Here is a 12,203-nt window from a genome sequence, read left to right on the forward strand (position 1 = left end):
CTTCCCAAATACTCCTGAGAAGTTACGAAAGAATATTAGGTGAATGTTTTCTGGTGCTTCAGTAAAGTCAGTGGGATTATTTATGTATTTGAAATTGCACACGCATTTAAGTGTTCTGCACTGACGTGCTGCCAGCTGTAATTTACACTGACAGCTCAGCAATGTCTGCTGTGACCCCTGCAAACAAGGGGTGAAGCAGAGGGGGTTGGTTCCCAACACTGCCTCTCACTGCTGAAGTTATAAAAAATTGAAAACATAAATTATTTAAATTCTGACATCAAAACAAATCTAGTTGATATGGGTTCAGCCCTCCAGGTGGAAGGGTTTTCCCTCACAGTCTCTGGCTTTTGCCTCAGGGCTGTCATCAAAAATGCGATGTGGCAGGAGCCAGGAGTTGGTGAGCAGGGACATGGCAGCAAAGGAACTATGCTTTTCCCAGCATGGGGGACAGGAGATGCTTTCTCCAATTTATGCAGGGCTTGGGGCAGCAGGACCTTTCTAAGAAGATGGAGACAAGTTTTTTTGCCTGATGGGAGAAACCCTGAACACAACTGTGAGATGGTTGGGATATTTGGTGTTTGTTGAGTTACTTTCCTACCAAGCTTCTCATTAATGACTTCCACAGTGAAATACATTTTAAAGTACATTATCCATAAATACACAATACACACAGAATTGGGCATCACAAAATTAATTTTATGATCAGTAGATTTCATTAAAAACGTTTGTATACTATTGTATTCTAAATAGGAATGCTTAGAAGTAGCAAGATTCATTAACCCAAGATATGCATAAGAATGAAGTTAATACACCCATGTCATAGTTTTGGAATGACATGCATTCCATCACATTTTTAGAATCACTTGCTAGAAATCTTCAGAAAAAAAAGGCTAAATATACTTTTAAAATGGAAGATAATAAGCTTATATTAATAATTGATGAACGTGTTTAATACTTAATGCTAGTATTTGTAGTCAGAACAAACACAGTACATATTTAGAAGAGAAGCACCATATTATTCATACACAAAGAAAGATTTGATCTGTAAGTCTCTTTTCAGTGCATAGTTGTTGAGTTAAAAATTAACTGTCCTGCTGCCAGAATATTAAAGGGGTCAGAAGTTAAAGAGTGAGCACTGCATATAGCTTTGCTGTCTTTAGGTTGAAGAGTTAACTACACTTGAGTGAAACACTTTCTTCTTTGGGAGGACAGTTTGATCCCATTCAGATTGACCAGGGAAAAACACTTCCAACCATGATAAAGAAGGCTCTGCAATACCAAAAATTGATACAAATATTGTTGAATATTTCTGTTTTATTACTGGATGAATGCAGTAGAAATTTAGTATATGTTCTGAGGTTGGTTGAAGTTACTTTGATGCCTATACATTCCATGTTGCATAACAATGTTTTGTTCATCAAACTCAAAGATCTACCCACATATGGTGGCCATTAGTTGGTTGATTTTCATCCCCTTTACAGAGCAAGGTTGAAAATGTTATCAACAAGTAATCTATTACCATGAATATTTCATGAAGATGCATTATTGAATTTTGTCCCAGTCTCCTTTAAGCACTGTTATTTTACCTATTATTGTAATATTTTCTTTAAATATATTCATATCCATTTGCAGGTTCAGTTTATATCTGTTGATCATAATATTGTGTCTTCAGCTTGGATGTGAATTTATTGTTTACAGCAATCCAGATTTTCTAAATATTTGATATGTAAATAGCATAGGTTGGTTTCAATAGCAGCAGTGTATGTTGGCTCAAGGGATGTAGTGCCCATTAACTGGAATGAGCAGAGAATTGCTAAGTCTAAAGGTTGGAAGATTCAGGTATTACTGAAATTTTATCATAGTACTAACTTGGTGTAGTAACACACCAGTATGAGGTACTTACAAATCTTTGAATTAATTATAAAGATGAAATATGAATTGTAATAGTCTATGAAAGGAAGTCTGCTTTGGGAGCTCTCAAGTTTCCAATTCCCAGTTAAGAGCCTACATAGAAAAATAATTATAAGAAAATACTAAGATCTGTCATCTGTTTAGGGAGATAGGCTGCAATTTGATGAGAAATCACTACACAATCATAACCCTGTACTGATTCTATCTGACTGGTCACCTGCTAAAAATATAGTGTTTATTTCCTGTACAAGACAATTTTGTCCTATCTTAGTAAGATGGAATTTCCCTCCATTTTTCCACCCTGCTTTGAAGCCCTCCATTTAGTTTGATGTAATTGTTAGTCATTTATACATGATGAAAGTTTCTCTGTCTTCAGGAGTCTTCTGTTACGGGTGCAAAGGTAAATTGAGCTTCTACAAGGTATTTCTGAAACCTGATTACTGGCTAGGCTGGGGTGATTTGGAATTAACTTTATTTCCTGTGATGTAAGGAGGTGAGTGAGGAAGTACATATATTTTTAATACTTTTTTTTTTCAGACTTACAACCTCTTTAACTTCTTTATATACAAGTTAAGGTACAGAAGTGAACAATGTACACACTAATCCTTGTGCATTGACGGCAGAGAGCTGTGTACATGACTAAAAGTTAAAGCAAGTAATTTTGGTTAAGCAAACAAATTTATTGAACACTATCTGAAGCCCATATAATTTTTCCAGCTTTGTATATCTATGAGTGCTGCAGAAGCAGCTGAGATGAACTCATCTAGGTGAAGGCCTAGACACAGGTGGAATTGTCTATACTCCCCAGGGGGCAACCCCCTGAAGTTTAAATGCATCATGTCATCCACACCAATTTTGGGGGCATGGATGCCACAGCAGTTCCTGCATGAGCAGGAACTTCCAGCCCCATCCTGGTGCCTCCTATAGAGCACAGCACTGCAGCCATAAGGCAGCACCCTATTGTCTGTGAATTCCCACTGCTCCTGCCCTGCCATGAGTGGCTGCCTCCTCCAGTGCTATTCTTGTGGTCCTCCAGCTCAGCAGCCACCAACACTGCTCTCCTCTATGGTCATGTTCCCAAAAATTTAATTTACACAGAACAAAAGCGCTCTAATGGGAAAAAAAAGCCCCCACCAACTCCTGAAATAAAGGAGAGATTTAATGTTCCCACAGTTCTCCTTAGCATTATCACATTCTCTCTACCTCCTTTGCTATGCAACCCCTAGCAAGGAGCAATTTGTAGAGGAAAAAGATCATCAGGGAATTCCCCATATCCTTTGCATCTCTCCTTGGATTTCACATCAGAGAGAGGAGAAATCTTGTGTCGTTGTAAATCATTCTAGTAATCAAATACAGCAATTAGAGATCTTTTGCGTGTTACACTTTTTTCCCTCCTAATTTGTATTTGTGATACCATATTGACATGAGGAATCATGACATCTAATGTGCCTGCTATGAATTCAAACTTTGTGTCATGAGAAGGTAATTATAGCTGCTTTCTCAGCATGCTGCCAGAAGTTCCTAATCATATTGCTTAGAAGGTTCTCAGTGTTTGGCTCTTGCAAACAGAACACAAAAGTAAATGCGAGGATATCTTCTGCTTTATCTTTACTTATAGTCATTCTTCAGATAGTAATTTCTCAACTCACTCTGATACCAGATTCTCCTTTTTTCAGGCCAGAGAGATTTATTTCAAGGAATTTCAGCTTTCAGGCAGCCACAGTAGTCATAATGAGTGTTTTATCTTATGCAAGAAGGTCTGAAATTCCACGCTCAGTTGCACAGGTGTGCAACAGCCAAATCCTGTACAGCAAATCTAAATTTGATTCCTTCCTCACTACATCTTTAACTCCTTGTTTAGCTTATGAAAGGCTGTGGTTTTGTGACAGCAAGTATGAACAAAGGTTATCCTTACAGGCCTGTGGGACTTTGACAACACTTACAAGCAGCTATGACCAAGTTTTTCTTTAATAAAAAACACCAAACAAGAAATTCTGTCATTCACAAACACTGCCGTGAATGTAGGGACATTGTCCTTGCCCTTTGACAGCTTCATGGGTCATCTCTCTGATACTTAACTACAAAATTAAGAGAACACAATGAAGATACTGAAATGTTTTGTATCATTGCTGCCTGAACAGTATCTTTTAGTCTAGGTCCTAAGAGTTATGCTGCTGGATTCCAGGTGGTTTTAAATAGTAAAGAGATAAAAACCTAGGCAAGGTCTAATACTCTAAAAACCATATAGTCAATTTAAAGAGTTTAAATACAATTACAGTTATTAAAGTGCTGGATGATTTGCAGTATTTCCAGAATTTGAACTCTTAGTGAGTTTTTATGAAGTATTTCTGCTGATTTTGGCTTCAAGAAAAATTGAAGAAGAGTGCTGACTAACTTCCATTGTTTCTCAGTGCCTGAAGTAGAATACCTGGTTGCCTAACCTTGCAATTTCTGTATGGCGATTGTGTGAAAAAGCTTGTGGAGGGTGATTGCATCCCAGTGAAGGTCTGGACAGTGTTGAAGGTTTAGACATTTTTTCTAAATTTCTTTTCTTTTTCAACAGTGCTATGCAATGCCATTATTCTGATGCTTGTAGTGAAACCAGGTCTTCATAACAGCATCACCACTTCCCTTTGGTTGCTGTGGACCTGATTCTGCAGCTTTTTCACATCTGATGGAAAGATAAATAATTGTTTGCTTGTAAGATCCACCCTTACAATTAGTACTCCTTGGCTGATGTCCCAGCACAGCCTTTTCCATCCATTTTCAACTTTCTCTGTTTCATCAGCCTTTTTCTGCCTTTACTGAATAAGCAGGCATCTCTGTTGTTGTAGACATGGCAAGCTGTGTCCCCAGTTGGCAGCAGCTGTATACAGCCAGGTACCTGTTTCCTCCCAGCCCCTTCCAAGCCCCCAAGTGCTTACAGCAGAGCTTAAATCCTCCAACCACTTCTCAGAGCATGACTGGTCTAAAAGCTGGAAAAGGCTATCATTATAGTTACTTATTATCTTCATCAATGACATAGACAAAGGGATTGAGCACGCCCTCTGCAAAATTTCTCAGATGACATCAAGCTGAGTGGTGCAATTGACACACCTGAAGGATGGGATGCCATCCAGAGGGACCTGGACAAGCTCGAGAAATGGGTCCAGGGGAATCTCATGAGGTTTAAGAAGACCAAGAGCAAGGTTTTGCACCTGGGTTGGGGCACCTCCAGTATCAACATAGTCTGAGGAATGAACAGATCAAGAGCAGCCCTGCCAGGAAGGACTCAGAGGAAGAGCTCATCCACCTCGCTGGTGGATGCAAGGCTGGACATGAGCTGGCAATGTGCTCTTATAGCCCAGAAGGCCAATTGTGTCCTGGGCTGCATCAAAAGCAAGTCAAGAGCAGCTGAGGAAGGGCCATTCCATGGCCGGAAACCTGTGAAACCTGTGAAAGACATTTCTTTCCTGACAGAGATTCTCAGCCAAAGTCTGCGCACCCACTCACGTGGTGTGTTTAACTCTGAGATTTGCTGTGCATGTTAAAACAGGTTCTTGCTTCTTTTTGTGGCAAGGTTTGCTGTTCACACATGCAGGGATGGGGCCAGCACACCACAGCCTTATGGCTGGATCCAAGTGATCCTGCACTGAGGCTGTGGCCCAGATATAACAACTGTATAACTGTTTCCTCCAGAAGATAAATGAAACAATAAAAACAGAGTAAACTATTTCAGTCAAATTCTGAAGTCTATTATTGTCATATTTCTGTTCATTATATCCCTGTCCATGTCTGTCACCAAGTCACAGGAGATGAATGTTGGAAATGTGGAGTTTCTATCAGATTCACAGGACTCACTGGCCTACCATTTCTCTAAGTGGGTTTTTATCTGGAGGATATGTCCTTCAGCTAATCCTCAACCTACGCTCACTTGTCAGGATGCAAAAAGCCTTTGCTAATTGGATTACTGTGGTGTATTTGTTGACAGTTTAGTTCTCAAATGCTGTACATGGCCTGCAGCCTTCTCAGCAGGCTGCTATGCTTTTTCTTAAACTCAGGCAAAGAGTTTTATCACATTACCCTCATGCTGATGTGCATAAACTAGCTACTGTTTAAAGTTCAACAGTTTTCTCAGTCATGTCCAAACCCTCTTTGCCCTCACCCCAAGGTGCTGCAGGTGGAATGGTCTTTGATTCAGCTGACCTGCTGCAAGTGCTGGGAGTTCAGATGCCTCATCTGGAGCCTTGTGTCTTGTTTTCCTTGCCCATGGAAATATGTGCACTGATCAAAGTCCTTTGCTGTCATGTGGAAACCTAGCTACAGACCTAATGTTGTGTTTGGGTTTTTAAAATTAGTTCTAGAATTATTTAACAGGACTCATGTTCTTCCTGGGTGCTCCTGCAGTGGAGACACAATGGGTGCTTTGTAGAAGCAAGTAGCAGATCACACACCAAGGTAATCACTTAGCTCTGGCTTCAGGAGCTACCTCAGTAATTAATCTCCAATATACTTATGAATTCAGCTCTTCCAAACAGTTCAGTGTCTAGGAAATCCTCCTTACTGATTACTGCTTATCTTCTTTTGCTTCTCCATAAGGCAGCTGTGGGGCTGGCTTCTTCTTTCCTTCATTTAGCCACTCCCCTCATTTGTCAGCTGAAGAGTCTATGACTGTTTATTTTACACTTTTTCCCCAGATTTTGGTAACAACAACAACAACAAATTTTAAAAAGTAAAAGTAGCATGTAGCTAAAATTTAGTAACCAGATAACTTGGGCAGTAACCTGTCTCCGGATGGTTCCATTCTCACACTTACATTTTTACACTTGCTGGCTCTTAATGCCCTTGGTGTCTGTGGGATCACAGTGAAATATGGAGAGAAGGCAGGTTTTTGGTTGTGAGCTGTACATTATGAAGTCAAGGCCTGCAGACATGGGAGGCCTGCAAGCACAGACTGGTGGGACAGGGTTGTAGCTGTTGGACAAGTGCTAACTCCAGCTCTCCTACAATGCAGGTGTTTAGTATCTAGCCCTGGTGCCCAGGTATAACCTCAGGATGTTTGGGGTTGGAAGGGCCCTCTGAAGATCAGCTAGTCCAACGCTTCTACCATGGCTAACATTGGTTCAGTCTCTTTTTTTCAAGTCGAATTTCATTAAATACCTGTTGGAAAATAACATCTGTGACCCTCACCCGGTGGCCAGCTAAGCTCCTGTTTGCTGTCAGGCAGCTGGCTTTGTGTGAGCAAGGCAAGCAGCTAACCTGGCCTGGGTACCTGCCTGCCTCTGGACCTGACCTCTCTTCCCACCCCTTGACAAGGAAATGTGCTACGAGTATGAGCTTATCAGTGGTGTCCAATGACAGAGAGACACTGTGAGCGCCTCAGGTTTCCTATTGGCATCCTGGTTAACAACAGACTGATCCAAATTCAGGATTCCATTTATTCTAGCACATGTGAAATCTCTTTTATTGTATTTCATTGGGTATAATACTGCTCTGTCAATTTTGAGCAGTTTCTTGAATTATTTTCCTGGTTTTATATTGATGGTATTTCTGTCACCACACCTAATTGGGAGTCACAGTTCTCCCAGCCTTTTTGAAAACCTTTGTTATAGTGCATTTTCTTATCATCATTGGTAAAACTAAAATTAAAAAAAAGTGGGAAGTGAAGCATAATTAATCAAAGTGGAGGTATTTGATATTATAATTTTATAGGTACATGTAAAACCCCTCCTCACTGATGTAGTTATATTCCCACACATTGTCATAATTGTGAACATATATGCATTGCAAATCATTGGTCTGACAGAAATTACACACATGGAGGTTTGTTTTCATTAAAATATTTTAAATAGCAGTTTATTAAACAACAGCAAGTTTATCTGTGACTGTAGTTTACAATTGTGGTTTTATTAATTTAGCCAAGTTGAGCCTTGTGTAATGTAAGATTTGGGGGGTTTTTCCCCATTGTTTAATTTCAAAAAGGTTAGCTGGATAAAATTTTAAGCTGCACAAGTGCATTCTCATTACCCAAACATACACTTGCTAAACGTCAAAATAACCCATATGTTCAACTACTCCTTAAGTGACTACCCAAACTAACCCATATGTTAAACTCTCCTTAAGTGGTGGTGTTTTTTTCTCACTGAAAACAAATCAGATAACAAAAAAGAAGGAGAGAAAGGAGGAGAAAACCCAAAAAACTTGCCTGTAAGTTATTTGTGCAGAAGATAAAATTGTATTGAGATAGTATTTTTTTTCCAGTATACCTTATGTTCTAAAAATCCCCTCACAGTATTCACAGCAGATCAGAGGTGAAGACAAAAAATTCTGGGCTATCTGAAGTAGGTCTTCCAAAACAAAAAAGAGATTTAGCTTTCAAGGATCATGGTAATGGGACTCCTTTTCCCCTGTCTGCAAATAAAAAACTGGGAAACAAAACTGGGAAGCAGTAGAACTGAATTATGAAAAACATGCTGGACTTCTGTATATATATTTATAATTCCCAAATTAGACTTTTTTGTTCTCATCAGTGGATAAACAATGGGGAAGTGGCAGGAAGGATAGTTGGGTGCAGAGATGGGGGTATCAGGATGATATCTTGTTAGGAAGCAAAAAAAAAAAAAGCATGGAATAGTTTCTTCTGTCTCTTTTCTTTGTGTTATGATGATTGAAAGTTTCGACAGTTGAGCAGCAGACTGAGGCACTTGGCCTTGAACATCAAGATAATTACAGTTGTGCAGAGCGTGGTGGGAACCACAACTTCATTGTTGTTGCAAATGCTCTTTTGTTTAGAGCATCATGGTTCAGTGCCTGCATCCCAGCCCTGCTCCTCCCGGGGCGGGTTTTGTTCTGCAGCTTGCACTGTACGGAGCCCCCGAAACGCGGCTTCCAGAGCAGACACCAGCCTGAGTTCTCAGCTTCTAAAAATCAACATGAAGATACTTTACTTCAGGCTGTCCCTCAAATTCTCCATAGAGAAGCATATGAGACCTTTAACATTTTCATAGAGTATAATTAAAAAGCATGTTTTAATTAGATAGGCCAGCTTAAAGGGTCAGCAATACTGATGTGCCTATTGTAAGAAAGATGAAGATATGAAGATTAATGCCTTATATTAATAATTAAACACATTCTAATTGACATAATGAAGTGTATTAACTCTAATAAGATGGTAATCATTGAAGCTTACTTTAAAATTGAATGGTATTTAACAAAAAAGGCTGAATTTTAATTCACTGGACTGCTGTAAGCAGAGTTAAGTACAAGCTGTGAAAGCTGTCTGGATTAATTTTTTATGAGTCCATTTAAAAATACTTTTTAAGAAAGTAACTTGAATTTCCGTCTGTTCTGTAGGTTTAAAAATACATGGATTTTGAGATTTTCTGTGCAAGATGCGTGTGACAGTACAATCCTTTTTCACGACTCATTAAGAAAAAGTCAGTTACCCTGATTAAGTTGTTTTTTGTTTTCTGTTTGTGCTCCTGCACTGTGTACCAAATATTTTTGAAGCTACCAAAACATAAGATTATGGGATTATTTTTTAACCCTAATCCTTTTAATTTCACAAACAAAAGGGCATTTTTGATTATTTTTTCAGAATTTCCTTTTCATGTATAACAATGAGAATTTGATGAGCACCAGATTATTTTGCCTATCCCATAATGCTAAACCACTGAACTGCGATTCACAGTAAAGACAGACAGCGCTTTTAGGTAAATCTTTCTTTTAAGCTGATACTTCTCATATAAAATAAAGAGCTCTGAACTCCTAACTTCCTAACACGTACTTACATTAGTAGGTTGACTTTAAGCACGATTTTCTGTTGCGTTATTAATATTTTATGGCTTATCTTCAGTTATTCTCATTAATTGGCCATTAGGCTTCTTTCCACCAGAGCTTCTGGGACCACCTGGGATGTTAAGGGGCATGGTTTGATTTGAGGTCTGCCTGGTTCTAAATTGCCATGATATTTACCATAGCATTGGATTACACAGAAGATGGGAGAGTGAGATTGTCTTGTGAAAACTTTTAATTTATGGAAAACACAAAATGCAGTTTCTCACCAGCCTTCCCTTAGATGTGCAGAGTTAACTGCTCGTGCAGTCAGTCCCAGAGGGCTGCTGGAGACTAGGGGAGATGTCTTCTTCTGTGTTTTGTCTCCTGCGAGCAGAATCATCATGTCTGTAACAGTTACATGGAGAAAATTGAGTGGGGTCTTAGTGAAATAAGGGCTGAACTCTCCTAAAGAAAAGAGCAATGACTGCCCTTGAAAGGGAGACACTGATCTTCTTTTCTGCATATTCTTTAGCCTTCATTTTTCTTCTTCTTTCTGAGGGCAGTTATTTGCAGATGTGTTGCCTTTTTGAACTGCTTTGAGATGCTAACTTGATCAAAAACAAGTGCTAGAGTTTTGGTCTTGCCCGCCAGTTTAGGAACTGGGAGTTGGAACCTTTTGGTGATCTCTGTGAAAAGCAGCTTAGGGAAACCGGGCTGAAAGTGAGCAGGAAGCCTGATGGTGCCTGAAAGTGTGTCTGGTTTTCCAGCTCCTGAGTTCCTGTTGATAAAAGATGTTATTGCACACACACACCCACCACTGCCACCACGCCTTGCTTGCTTTCCTCATTCACATAAATAGTTTAATGTATTTTGAAAAGCCCAGCATGAGGCCTGTGGAACAGCAGCCTTGTGGAGTTAATGGTCCTGGTAGTGGCATTTGGTGGCCAGGAAAAACTGCAGCTCTGTGGGATGAAATAATCTTTCTTGTCATCTGAGCAGAAGCACGATGAGTCTGTCCCCTTCTTCTATCTCATTGCTGCCCATGGAAGGAGCTGAGATCTAGGCCTGGCAGGTGGTTCCCATGCTGAAGTGCCTGCAGGCGTGCAGAGGTGCAAATATGGATCAGCCTGCAAAGGTTGTCCCAAAGGGAATCTGTCCAGCCAGCCATGGTGGCTACTCCAGCCTTTGGTTCCCTCCATGTGCCCCTCTTTGAGTAACAGTCCTGGAGAGGAATCAAGGGCCACAGAGAGCTGAGAAAACAAAATATAATACCAGATGAGTATGTAGTAAAGGTAGAGGGTGATTCTGCCTGTTAAAAATAAAGAGAGGGAGGGAAATTTCTCTGTAAATGAATGTGTGCACAAAGGGATGCTTTGTTCTTACACCTCCAGCTTCTTCACCAGTTTTAAGGTGGGATTTTTAGGAACAGATTTATTCCAAGTAATAATGCAAATTGCAGACACAATGGCATAATCTAGTTTGAGGTTTATCTTTGACATCTATAATAATGTTATCCCCCTGATAATACATCCAGAGATAAAGCTTAGGCTTCTATTGAAAGGCACTGTTTCATCACCATATCTTACACCAAATCACTGCAATTTGCATTATGATGAATTGTCTTACATGTAAACCTGCCACAGAGTTCAACATAACTGGAAATTTTTGTGCATTTCTTTTTTCTCGTTTGAAAAAAAATTGACTTTTGATTAGATTTGTACTGTGTTTAGCTCTGTGAGAGAGACAGAACCTAAAAGGTCTCTGAAGCTTTACCTTACAGGTCAAATGCAGAAGAAGATGACACCTTCTAAGGCCCTGTACCTAACAATAAATGGTTGAATAATTTAAAGAGTGTAGCAACCATTGTAAGATGTTAAGGAATTACCCATTGGATCCCATAGGGCAAAATTTGTTGTTAAGTAAGTGGCAGGCTAAAGGCTTGGATGCTAAAGGCCTTTTCCAACCAAAATGATCCTGTGATTCTCTGGGTTTTTCTCCTCCACCACATCTAAAGCATTCCAAAAAAGTGCTTTTCCTCAGCATTTTCTCAAAAGCCTGGGAGTGATTAAGTCTGGTGCTGTGGGAGCAGGCAGCAGGGGGAAATCAGACACGTTATGTGCATCCCTGTCCACTGGCCCACTGCAGGACGCCAGTGCCCAGGTTTGACAGAGAGATGTCTCTTCATGAGTTTGCCATTGAGCCTCACTTCTGCAAAACAACCATCTGGGGCTTTTTTTGGAGGTACTGGCACCAATCCATGGGCTGCAAAATCATGTGTTACCTCTTTTCTTTGCCAGACCATAAGATGGGCTTCAGAATTGGGTGTTTCCTTAAATGGAGAATATTTTACTGGCATCTGGCTCCTTGTTCACCATGGTGCTGCCAGGAAAAAGAAATCACAATCACAGTACTTCTGATAAATCTCAGTTACACTTCTGGTGCTCACACCATTCTGGCCTCATGGCCGGAAGGTGAAAGGTGAGTTGTCTGGTGTAGATAGAGTGGAAACTTAATGCCTGGGAAATTTTAATCCTCAA

The 12,203-nt window shown here is 40.0% G+C and overlaps 1 protein-coding gene across 2 annotated transcripts in view; it reads left to right on the forward strand.

Annotated features, from left to right (window-relative positions):
• The window catches only part of CELSR1 (cadherin EGF LAG seven-pass G-type receptor 1), a 162,567-nt gene that overhangs the window by 68,282 nt on the left and 82,082 nt on the right, over nucleotides 1–12,203 (forward strand). The window lies entirely within an intron of this gene.

The sequence above is a fragment of the Zosterops lateralis genome (assembly GCF_965231275.1).
Source record: "Zosterops lateralis genome assembly, chromosome: 4".
Lineage (NCBI taxonomy): Eukaryota > Metazoa > Chordata > Aves > Passeriformes > Zosteropidae > Zosterops > Zosterops lateralis.